Source organism: Phasianus colchicus, chromosome 6 (assembly GCF_987193195.1).
Source record: "Phasianus colchicus chromosome 6, bPhaCol1.hap1.1, whole genome shotgun sequence".
Taxonomy (NCBI): Eukaryota; Metazoa; Chordata; class Aves; order Galliformes; family Phasianidae; genus Phasianus; species Phasianus colchicus.
Window position 1 is genome coordinate 28,247,052 of NC_143441.1, and position 12,388 is coordinate 28,259,439.

Below are 12,388 nucleotides of genomic sequence, written 5' to 3' on the forward strand. Positions count from 1 at the left end.
GATTTCGAGTTATACCACACTTTAATTAAGATTAATGGACACAGGGTGATACAGGGCAGTTAAAAGTGCAAGAAGAATATAATTTGTTCTATCAATCATCTGTTTATCTCAGTAAATATGTCTGACATATGGTGCAGATCTATACATTTGTCATTTGCTTTAATACTATTATGCATTCTGTTGACTAATCAGTAGTCATATTTCACTTACTTCTTGTTGATGCTAGCAACTGCTTCTGTAAAAGTAAAAACCAGACCTCAAATATGGAAGTTCCTTTAAACTTAACAGTCTAATTTAGCTGCTTATCACAGCCTTATGTCAACAATTTCAACTTTCTGGTGCAATTGGACACATCTCCCGAATCTCCTGGTTCTATCTGGTCTGAGTGGGAAATTGTCAGGAATAAACTGAATATTAAAAAAAAAAAAAAAAGAAAGAAAAAAAGAAAAAACAAATATTAGAAAAAATAGCTGATTATTTCAATAAAATCAGAAGTATTAGCTCTAGAGTAAAACAAAAAGTTTTTCTTTGACATAATTTCTTGTGCATTTTTTTTCTGCTACAATTTTAAATGTCAGCTTTTGAGAACTCAGATGCTGTGTGCTACCCATCACTACAATGATCCACAGAGGGAACATGGAAGATAATGGCAGTTCAAAGAACTGATTCTACAAGCAATCCAGAAATGTGAAAATATACCCTTTTCTTAATAGTAGCCTACGTTCTTTTAATATTGGTATTCAAATATCTAGAGACTCATTGGATGATATTTTGCATTATAACATTTCACCATTAATACAGTTATTTCTAAATATATGCGCCAATTTTATGCAAAATGTGAAACATACTGCAAGGAGGTTGAAAGGCTTTTTATTAATTTTAGCATCATCTGGTTTTTGTTTTTTTTCTTTGGTTTCGTTTTTTACAACAGAACTAGAATGCTGAGATGTAAATTCTCTTATTTAGTTTTCAGTATTTATTTTTGGGGGGTTTATTGTTTGTTTGTCTGTTTTCTTTATGATAAACAAAGTTGCCGATCCAAATATTGTCAAAACAATGATGAACATTTTCTCCATGGTAGAAGTGAAAACTTTTGTTTCTGATAAAATAGCAGGTGGCTTAAGTGGTTTAGAAAATTCTGGGATACTTTGCCTGGTGGTTGTTATGCTTGATTTAGACAATCCAGAGTGGGCAACTGCAAAGCAAATCAGTTTTAAATTCTTACCCATATTCCTTGGGGGTGCTCTTTACCAGGTTCATAGCATGTTAATTGAACTCAGATTTCAGCTTTTTAGATTAGCCCTTTTAAAAGGCTGCAAATCTTCAAGTAACTTAGAAATATTTATTGAGCATAGCAACAGTACAATAAAACCATAAGAGAATGCTATTGAAAGAATGACTGCAAGTTTGAATTGCTGACATGTTTTGTGTGAAAAATACCGTGTGTGGCTGAAAAGGACTTGAAGCCAATACAGCAGTTTCCCCTGCAAGACTTGTAGAAATCAAGATTTGTCCTCAGTTTGATCTGATAATTGCAAACATTATGTCTAACATCAAGCTAATGAATAAAAATAAAGTTTTAATTATACCTCTTCCCATATCCACTGGCTCCCAAGATTTTTTTTCCAACTGGTTTATTTTACTCTATTATAGAAGTGTACACACTGCTGATGTAAATTTACACTTTCCATGTGCATGGTGTCAGAAAAGCCCTCTTACCAAAATGCTTTCATAGTTTTTCACATTGTTTCCTCATGACTTACAATACCACTTATCTGAATTTTAGTGTATCTCTTGGTTGTTTTTTTTTTCCATGCCATGCACCTCTGAACCGTTTAGTTCCATTTACTCAAGTGACATAGTGCATGTTTACAGCAGCAACTGTATGCATTGGTGTTCACCGCATGTCTATACTAGAGTCACACAGCACAGATTTGAATGTAATGCTGATATATATGAAATATTTAGGTGAGATTATTTTTGTTTGTTTTGCTTTTTGTTTTGTTTGCTTGCTTTTTCCTGATGGAAAAAGAAGTTATATAATCCTGTGCACTGTTTTGAGCATCCTTCTTGAAAAATAGAGATGAGGTCATTCAGCAGCTAATGCTCTGCAGACACATGCAGGACCATGTGCACTGAGGACAGACAACTTTAGTAGGTATCAGCTCAGTAACAAAAATCAACCCAGGAGGTTTTGCATTCAAAAGAGAATATGTAATAATAACATAAATTCTGAATTAATTAAAACTAATATGAGCATACATGAACATAGTTTTTCTTCATTTTGCACAAAATAACAAGAGAACCATATAACAACCTTTCTGGATCAAATAAAGATTCCTTCTTATCTTGTTTCCTGATGTGGATGCAAAGGCAAGAAGACTGTAATATCTTTCTATTTCCAAAACTTGGTGACTCAGGGACTTCCTGGGTCAAAGACTGTCTTTTGTATTTAACAGCCAGTAATTGACTTTTATTTTGTAAATTCTTTCAGTCTTTCTTTAACCCATGCTTCCACAACACTGTCAACAAAGCCTTTGCTAACTACCCAGAGGATACAAGGGACCATTCTTTAGACTGTCAGCTGGAGAAGTTCGAGCTTTGAAATAAAGTCTTTTGAAACTACAAGATGCACAGTTTTGATTCAGTAGTGCATAAAAATCTCATCTTCTGTTGCAGATGGAGACAGAAGAAACACATTTCAGAAAAGCAGTCTGTCATGTCCAAAGAGGTTTCAGAGTATGTGGACGTCCAACAATGAAGAAATAGAATGTTAACATAAAGTAGAGAGAAAAGCACAAATATGAAAGATGTAAGTACGCAGACCTATATTTTATTTGATATTCCACATATTTGCACACATTTATGGGTGTTATACTATGTTAGAGAGCTATTTGGGGCAAAACAAGTTGATCTGAGTCAAATCAAATGGAGAAAAGATTATAATTTTAAAAGCATGTCGAATTCTGAGGCAGATAATTACACCCAAAGGTACTGCCACGTTTAGTCCTCAGTGATTCACAGACCTTTGCCAGGAGATGAAATGAGAGAAAGTGTTCGCAAATGCAATGGCTGGCTTAAGTGCCTCCTGGGAGGAAGCTGAATGAAGACCTGTAGGAAGATTTGCATGCACATTGGTATCAACAAAAAAGGAAGCTGATGGTAGTGACTACCAAGAGCAACAAATTAAAGAAGGCACACCAAGAAGTAGATAGAAGTAGGAACCTTGGGGAGAGGCTAGTGGTGGTTACAGAGCAGAGCAATAAGCAATTTAAAGGAGAGGCAATGAGAGTAGAAACAGGTCACACCACAGCAAGACTATCCACTTCTGAACTGTGAGAGAAAGCAACCAGTGTTCTAGGAAAATACTGTAAGATTTAATCTAACAGGGCAAATGTTGTTATTATATGTTATTCTCTTCCTTTTCTTTTTTAATAAAATATTGCTGTTAAACCTACCGTTGCATGCTTATGGGTAGAAAGAACTTCCTGAAATCCTAGCTAAACATTTCCAGAGTTTTGGACTGTAGATCAAAGCACTCATTCATAAGTGGCCCCTTAACATTTCAATTCAGTGTTGTAAACAGCGATTTCTACACACAAGTGTTATGGCAGTCCTACTTTTGGGGTAGAATATCTCTGATGCACATATCTGTAATTTCACTGTAGATATCTTCCTTTTGAAAATCATTCATTTCTATAATAACTGAATGAGCTTGAAGGATTCACCATAATCTCTCCATTAGAAATAGCCAATGTCAAAGCATTCCTGAGCATACTGGATCATTACCCAGTGATGAAAACAGTCTCTGTTAACACCTAGGATTCATGCATCACACAAATTGAATTATTTCTAGGAGTTACACAGAACAAAGCAATGAAGCTTTGACCCATGGATCGATAAGGAACTTACATCTCCAGCAATGCGAGGCTCTTAATCAAAACAGTGGCTGCTCATTTATATAAAAATGAAAGGTCATTGATGCACTTTTAGAGAGAAGATTGACAACATTCCAAAACACCTACTTGCCTGATCTTTCAAATCTTTTAATGAGCAAGAAATGCACAAGAGGATGTTCTTCAGCCTGAAAAATAAAATAAAATAACAACTTAAAAGAGAGCAAAAATGACACAGGAAATAAGCTTTTCTGTTCCTGGACCGACAAAGCTGACAGCAAAGTAAACTTCTGTATGCAAGTTCCCTTTAAAAGCAGTGACGATCTGAACTTGTCTTGTGGCTCTAAGAGGAAGTAAATTTTAATGCAATTGTCATCCATTATTAGGTAAAAACAATTAAAAAGAAACCTGTCTTACAAGAGCTTTCTCCTGTTGTGAAGATGGCTGAATTTAACCAAGAAACCTGGCCAAATCCAGCCTTCATCTTTTCTGGAATAAGGAATCCTATTTATTTGAAGGAAATTCATTAATATCACAGTGTTTGAATAGTTATAAGAGTGTCAAAGACCACAATGACATAATGAGACAAAGATGTAAACCCCCTCAGAAGGTTACAAAAAAGATTTCAGTGAAGTGTCCACTGTATCATACTAAAGAAAAAGCTCTAAAGAAATGTCATACAAGCCATGCCAGTAGATTCATATCTTAAAGGAGGTGTCACAAATACTGAATTTTAGCCTAATAATCCAGACATGAGACATGAGATCATATCTTAAACAAACAGTTATTAAGGCACACTGGCATCCATATCTAAATGTAGACCCCGTAGTTCCTTATACACAAACTTAAAAAAAAAAAGTAGTTCATTTTTTTGGGACCCTCAATTATCTTTCCTGTTAACTTCTGTTAATTGTTATCTGTATGAATAATTGTTAGAACTGTGTGAATAATTGTTAGAACTGTGATTCTAGTTTGAGTTTTATTTTAAAAAGTTCCATAAAACTCAGAAAAATTCACTATTTTTTTCTACTTGATCATCTCATAAGCTCTCCTCAGAAAGAGGTGACAAATAGATCACAAATATAGGAAGTGAAATCTGTCACTTGTTTATTAAATAATATTCTTTATGTAAAAGTGATGTCCAGTTAAAAACAAAAGAAATATTTGATGTTACAAAATAAAAATAAAGCGAGAATCATTCTACTGAAATCAGTCATGGCATCCTGTATGGCAAAAGACTTTCCCACAGTTTCAGTCCCTCAGTCCCTTCATTGCCACTTCAGTAATTTTTATTTTTTTTCAACAAACTGAACAGTTGAATTTACAGACATTTTATTCCTTATTTAATTTTGTTTGTCCAGTTTCACATTTACCTCGAAACAGTTAAAACTGGCACTAAGAAAGATGTAAAATCCAACTTACAGAGCCACCATAATTTTTGTGAGTTAGGTAAATTCTAGAGAGTTTAAATGTTAGTTAATAAATAATCAGTTGCTAATTTTATATCATTTTTGCAGAGTACATATATTACTTAGTTTGGTTCTCTGTATGCAGTTTAGTCATTGCTGTGGTACTTCATATTCCTTTGATACTCAAACAAAATGAGAATATAAGCTCAAAGGAAGACAATGGACGATTAATTAGTAGAGTAAGGTATTTTGATTTCATGTCGTCCTTATCAGCAAATTGTTATGTGTCACCTGTTTCTCATTAATTTCCAAAACTGTGTATCTGGTATTTCTGAAAATATTCTCCCATATTAATTTTAGTCATGGAACTAGGCAAGAAAAAGAAAGATCGTATATTAAGAGCAAGATGTTAAAAATTGCGTTTATATTCATATATCATGTTCTGAAAAGTGTCTAGTATGAGTTTGTCTTCCCCACTGTTGAAAGCAGAGACAACACATAGAGCTGTATTGTCATAGCGTGTATTTAAATCTGCAGAAGGAATTTGGTCTCTCATAGCTTTTTCTTGTCTACTTCTCAAGAGGCAACTGCAGCTCTGAAGGAAAGAGGAGAAAGTTTTCAGGATGGATTCCGGTTGAATTTATGTAAATCGGGAAAAAGCAAGAACCACTCTTTTCTTGTCTGTAAGGTGAATGGGAAGTCAATAAATGCTGTCTAGAAATGCAGCTCAGGTACATACCATTATTGTACAGACTCAATTAGAAAATACTGTTTAGATGCTAATATTCAACAGAATAACCAAATCATGGAGATAAGAAATGGCTATGGACATAAATCCATATCAACTTTAATTAATTCTATTGAAATCAGAAATTTGCTTTAATAGAAAAAGGGGAAAATGGAGACTATTGATGTAGTCATTTCCTTGACCCCAACAATTCATGTGGACCTGAGTCTGAGCTGCAATCTACTAGAAGTTAGTGCTTACGGCTTGATATGTTTTAGAAAGAAATAATTTATTTTTATTTTTCATTACCTGTAGGTACTTCATGTGATTCAGATAAGCTTCTCACATTTCTCATATCTGATGTTACTTTATGGTAGATGCTATTAGACTCTGGCATAAAAATGAGGTTTCTGTGTTACTGCCAAAACTAAGTCAAGAAAAAAAAAAAAAAAAAAGAAGTTCCTCTTAAATTGTATTGCAGCATATTCCAATTCTTCAGGTGGTTTTGGCCTTTGTGAATCAGACTTAATGTGACAGTAAACAACAAAACAGTGTCTTAAATGACAATGATCATACATCCGTCAGTCTCCGTTCACTGCTGACATTCTGATTATGTTTGTCATTCTGTTAGCTTTATCTCACCTACAGATTTTCTGTAATTACTTCAGTAACAGGTTACGGGTCTCTATGGTAAATCATTGAAAACTGCTCATGGTATTCAATTTTGATTGTTCTCTGGGTATATTTATAATTTCTTCTTTCAGCTGACAGAACTGGATGAACTTTTATTTAACATAGTTCAAATTAAATAATAAATGAATCATGTCACCAAAACTGAGAAACAAATTGTTTAAATTGTGATATCATTCTTTAATGTGCAGATAAGTTTGTTAAAGGCAATAAATCAAGCCAAAAAAGAATCAACTTTTAACAGAATTTGCTAGGCTACAATCACTTATTTGTTCTTTAACAAGTATGAAGAGGTTGTAAAACAAAGCAAGGCTATTAATGTCACATACATTCATTTGGCAGCAAATTCTGTGAGCTTCTTAAAATATCGTCCTTGTGAATTATTTGTGACGTTTTTCAAAATGGTTCTTTTCTATTCTCATTTTCTACACCTATCAATTGACCAGTACAAGAAAAGGCATTTCTTATTAGTATACTCAGCCAAGTAAAAGGAGGAAAAAATTAGTGACAGATCTGCAGAGAAACAGAACAGAATACAAACAGAAATGCCAGTCCATTTGAGAGCAGATAAATAAAAAGAAAGAAGCTATGTTAGTAATATTGTCCAACTAACATATTATGCTAACCACGCCTTTATTCAGATTTGTTAATGTAGATTTCCCATAGCTTTTTGAAATTTTAATGTACCCATTTTTATTTCTCCTGTAGTAGCTGAACAAGCATAACAAGCTTTCAGAATCAGTACAGTAAATTCTGGTGCAGTTTCTTCCTCTTTCAGTGAATCTATGTTTTAAACTAGAAATATCTGTTTTACTACAGTCATTACCAGCTGTGTCCTGTGGTGGGCCCACTGCAACTGGCTAGAATTGAGCGTGTCCTGCATGGGGCAGCCTCTGGTATCTTCTCACAAATGGCCAACCCTGTAGTCCACTATCAAAAGCCTTGTCACCTACAACCAAAACACAGCTGTGTGAAGAAATGTGAGATAATCATTCTGACTGAAATCTGACTGAATCTCAGCACCTTCATGTGGGAATATTTAAAATAATTGTAGAGAGAAGTTTAAATACTAATTAAAACAACCCTTACAATAAATAGGTAAAAAAAAAAATGATAAGTCAAAGGAAAGAAAATTAGTACTCTTGCCCAAAAGCACATTCATTACTTAGTGGGAAAAAAATCTTAAATCCATTCCATCATGCAGGGAGTTTGGTCTGGACAATTCTCAAAAATTAGGAAAATACTGATGATTTTGCTGACACGGAGCAAGCCTGACTTAATAGACTTGATAGACTTGTACAGAGGACTTGATGTTATCTCAGCCAAGCACATTGGACTCACTGCTCATTTACAGATCAGCAAAGTACGTGAGGAGGAAGTCTAAAACCCCAAGTTCTGAGTCTATTGTGCACTGACAGCTGGTGACCAGGTCGTAAATCAAATTAAATAAAACTAAACTAATCCTGCACCAAGAAAATATTCTATTAGCTTGGTAAGAAGTAGACCTTCTGCTCTCTTTTGCTTAATGAATTAGGATAAAACCTGAGTCAGAACCTCAGCTCCCTTCATTTAGAAGATATGCCATAAATCTTTAAAGAATTTAATACAAGCTTTGCATAAGACTGTGTAGAAAGGATGGAATTGCACAGAAAAAGCTATTGATTAATGGCTGTGACAATTCTCTTGAAGTATTTAATGTTGCACACAACCAAAACAAGGGGAGGACAGACAGAAAGGTAAGGTGTTAATTACATGCAAACCAAAGACAAGCATGAAAAAATTCCTCTGAAAGTAACAGTTATTCTTTAACAAGATAAATTCATGTGCTTTATTTTGTGGCCTTTTAAACAAAAGTCTGAGTGTTCTGTGATAGCTCTACTCAAGCTTCATCTTCTTTCAAAAGTTGTAGAATATTATTTTCCACCAAGGACAAGAATAAACGTGTTTTTGTTTTTGTTTTTGTTTTTTTTAAATCAAATGTGGTCATAGGTAAATTTAATCCATCACAGCATTTTATCACCAGCCACATAATGCCTGAAAAACAATTCAAGAATAAACTCCTTCAAAAAATTTTCTTTTGTCTCTCTTATACATGCTGTATACTGCTAAGCAGTACTAATAATGGAAATTTACAGTTAAATACATTACTTCACTCTGAAGATAGATAAAAAAATAAAATCTAGTATATTTTCTCCTTGCAGTGCAGACATTTTATTGAACAGAAAAGCAGAATACAAGACCCAGCTTTATTCCATCTATGCAAATTCCCTTTAATATTAATGGAGGAACTGCAAATATAAAGTATAAATACTATTGCAACCAATTCAAAAATATTATTTTGAGCTAATATACGCTGGAAAGAGAAAATCTCCCTAGTAGCCTTTCAGAAGTCCAAATAAGAATGGAAACTATTTTTCCCTCACTATGTTTCAGTTGATTGATATGCCTTTTTACCATGTTTAACTGACATTAGTGTTCAAATGAAACATGACAAAAATTCTCTGGAATGAAATTCACATCTCCATGGCTGATAAAACATCAACATCATCAGCACAAACGCTGTTTTCTTTACCTGCTTGATGTGAAATCTATATAGACCACATCTTCTTAGGGGACATAAAGTACTGACAATATGTACACTTCAAGGATGCTGACAAGAACCATCTAATTGTCATTTACAGTCAGAAGAGGCATCACTTGCTCCCAGTAAAGGTGGTGGCATGCTGCTCTTGTTCAGCATGAAGGACAATGGCAGGGCCAATTGGGCCTGCATATCTTCAGCTGCTATTTGCTCAGGAATTCACACCCTTGTATCAGCCCTGTAGTAATTTCCTGACCATACCAGACACCCCCATAGCTTTAATCAGGAGCACGTCAGACCTTGAATGCCCTTTCCCTACATACAGAGTGGATCTCTATTTTATGATAAGCATCTGCTATTTTGTTAAAAGTCAAATTGTTGTGTGATTGGCTGATGGCTGCCATACCCATATCTTCTCAGACAGCCCTTTTAATGGGTGCCACTTGCTTTGGCCCAGGAAGTAAAGTAGTAAAGTAATGCGTATGAATATATAAACTGATATACAATACATACAATGTATACATATAAAGAACTATGAGTGCACAAATAGGTATAAATATATTGTTATCTATTTATTCACAAATACAGCAAAATATATAATCTGTGTACACATGACTAAAAAAAATTATAAGAATTTTATGCCAACTTAATACATAAGAACAAGACAAGAAAAACATTCATTTAGTAAGAGCTAATGGAATGAATAATTAAATTTAAAATGTAAATATAAATTAATAACAAGTAAAAGGCCAGCTTGGAGTCCCCCACTTTACCAGGCTGCAGAAGAAGCTTCAACATGTCAATAGTGGTGTCATGGTTTTATGATTTTTGGTTATCAGTATTCAGTTATCAGTATCATAACACCATGTAGTGCACTGGGAGTTAAAGAGTTATTGCTCCAGTTCTGGGTACCTGTCCCGGAAGAGAAGATGAACTATATACCCCAGAGGATTTAGTGTTCAGAGAGCAGATAAAATCCCTGGCAAAGCCATGGGACCAAGCTCTCTTCTCCCTTCTGCTAGTCCTCACCGCACGTCTAACCTCAGCATTAGAGTAAGACCTTCAGTTTTGAACACTCTTTCTCTCATTATATTTGATTTTTTATCTCCAATTTTAATTATATTGTATTACACTGTATTATAGTGTGTTATCTTGCATTCCGATATCTTATTTAGTAAATTAGTTTGTTTTTCCTCAGATCATTGCCTTTATTATTTTCTGGGTGCCCCCTCTCTATCCTTTTTCCCCTTTTACAGAGGCATGGACCTGTGGGTTCCTCCACCCCACTCATCACAGAACTGGGCCAAACCAGCCCATAAACCACTGACAAGTGGGGAGTTTTAAGAGGCTACAGCAGAAAGGAGCCGAAGGAACAATAGGGTCTTCAAGAACAGACTCCACACAGAGTGGATGGGCTGGGCAACTTTCATTCATTTACTTTTATAACAGTGGTATCTATACCTCAAACAGTTGTTGAAATTTCACTCCAACTTCTCAGTTCAAATTTTCCTTGTGTTAATTGTAGTGAAAAACCTGTTTTTATGAAATTGACCTTTTCAAGCATAAGATTTGTTCAAAGATCTAAACAATAACAAGTATTTCACCCAACCTTATCTTTTTCTAGGATGTTGTTCTTGGCTTTTCCTATTGGCAAACACAAACTTTTATTTTAAAAAGTGTTATTCATCAGTCTTATGCTTGTAAAAAAAAAGTCTCAGAATGTAATAGATATGTTTTGCTATGTATACTAATTATTTCAATCTTTTACTATCCTAAGGTGATGTCAGAACAAAAATTAGCTACAATTCTAACCCCAGAATTTTTGCATTTAGCCCCCAAAGATGCATGAAAATTTGTCAGCATTGCTCGTTCTGTGTATTAGGAAATACACAGAAATGAGGCAAATACTATTCAGCTCCAAATGAATGCTTAATTCTGTGATATCCTATTGCAGGAATAAAGCTCTGGCAAATAAACAAATAAATAAAAGTTATCCAGTACAGGTTTCATCAGTAGTGATGTTGAGAGAAAGTGGAGCTACCTTCTGACTCACACAGCCCTTTGCTTTCTTTTGATGTTTACATTTACATGTTCTTCAAATTTAAAAATCTCATGTAGACAGATTGGTTGGGACATTGAAGAGATTCATCATGAAGCAGCTTTCTAGTGCAATAGTGATAAATTAATTCAACATTCTGTGTTCACAATTCACTGCATAATCTTTATGTCTGAAAATTTTAGTTATGCATATAAAAATACACACATTGTTGATGCTTAGATCAAAACTCTATGAACTTTTCTCCTTTTTATAATGGAAATTAAGTTACAAGCTGTTGAAGACCTTTAAGGCTGGTAAGTTAAGGAATCAAGAATCTGTGTGCCGTGATGTCTGCATACTCACACGAATGCAATACCAGTAAATTATTTCAAGTCACAACTTAACATCCTAGAACTCTTGGGATCTTTCTTCATTAGATTTATACTACCCAGAATTGAGCCCACCAGTAAAGATTCTTCCTTTTCATGATTGGAGAAGTTTGTTGTAAAATGAAACTCCTACTTATGAATATTAATGTGCTTTGCAATGGAGAGCATCTGGCTTATATTTGAAATAATAATTATCTTCTTCTGACACATTTATGAGTTTTCCCTTCATTAATTTTTATCTAGGAAATATTCACTGCTATGGTAGGGTAGTTTTAGAACAAACACCTGGTTTTTACAACTCTTATCAGAAATTTGCAATGTTTCAGGCAGGGAACAGCTTAAACTTAATTAAGTGAAAAGCTTAACCCTTTGGGTCTTCTTTTGAAGTGTCTCACTGATACCCTTTCTAGTAGCTTTGAAGGGTAATTTTTCCTTCATTCCGTAGATGTTTTTTACTCTTACTGACTCATATCTCACAAGGTAATATTACATTCTGTAAACCAGGAATAGAAGAAAGTGACATAAAATGGAAGTCATTGAAAGACTTGAAAGACCTAAAACCTTTGCTAAGATTCAAAATTTATTTCTGTTTCATTGTCTTTCCAAGTGCAAACATAGAGTGAATTTACTGCCTTTGCATTCCTCTGTGGCCAAACCT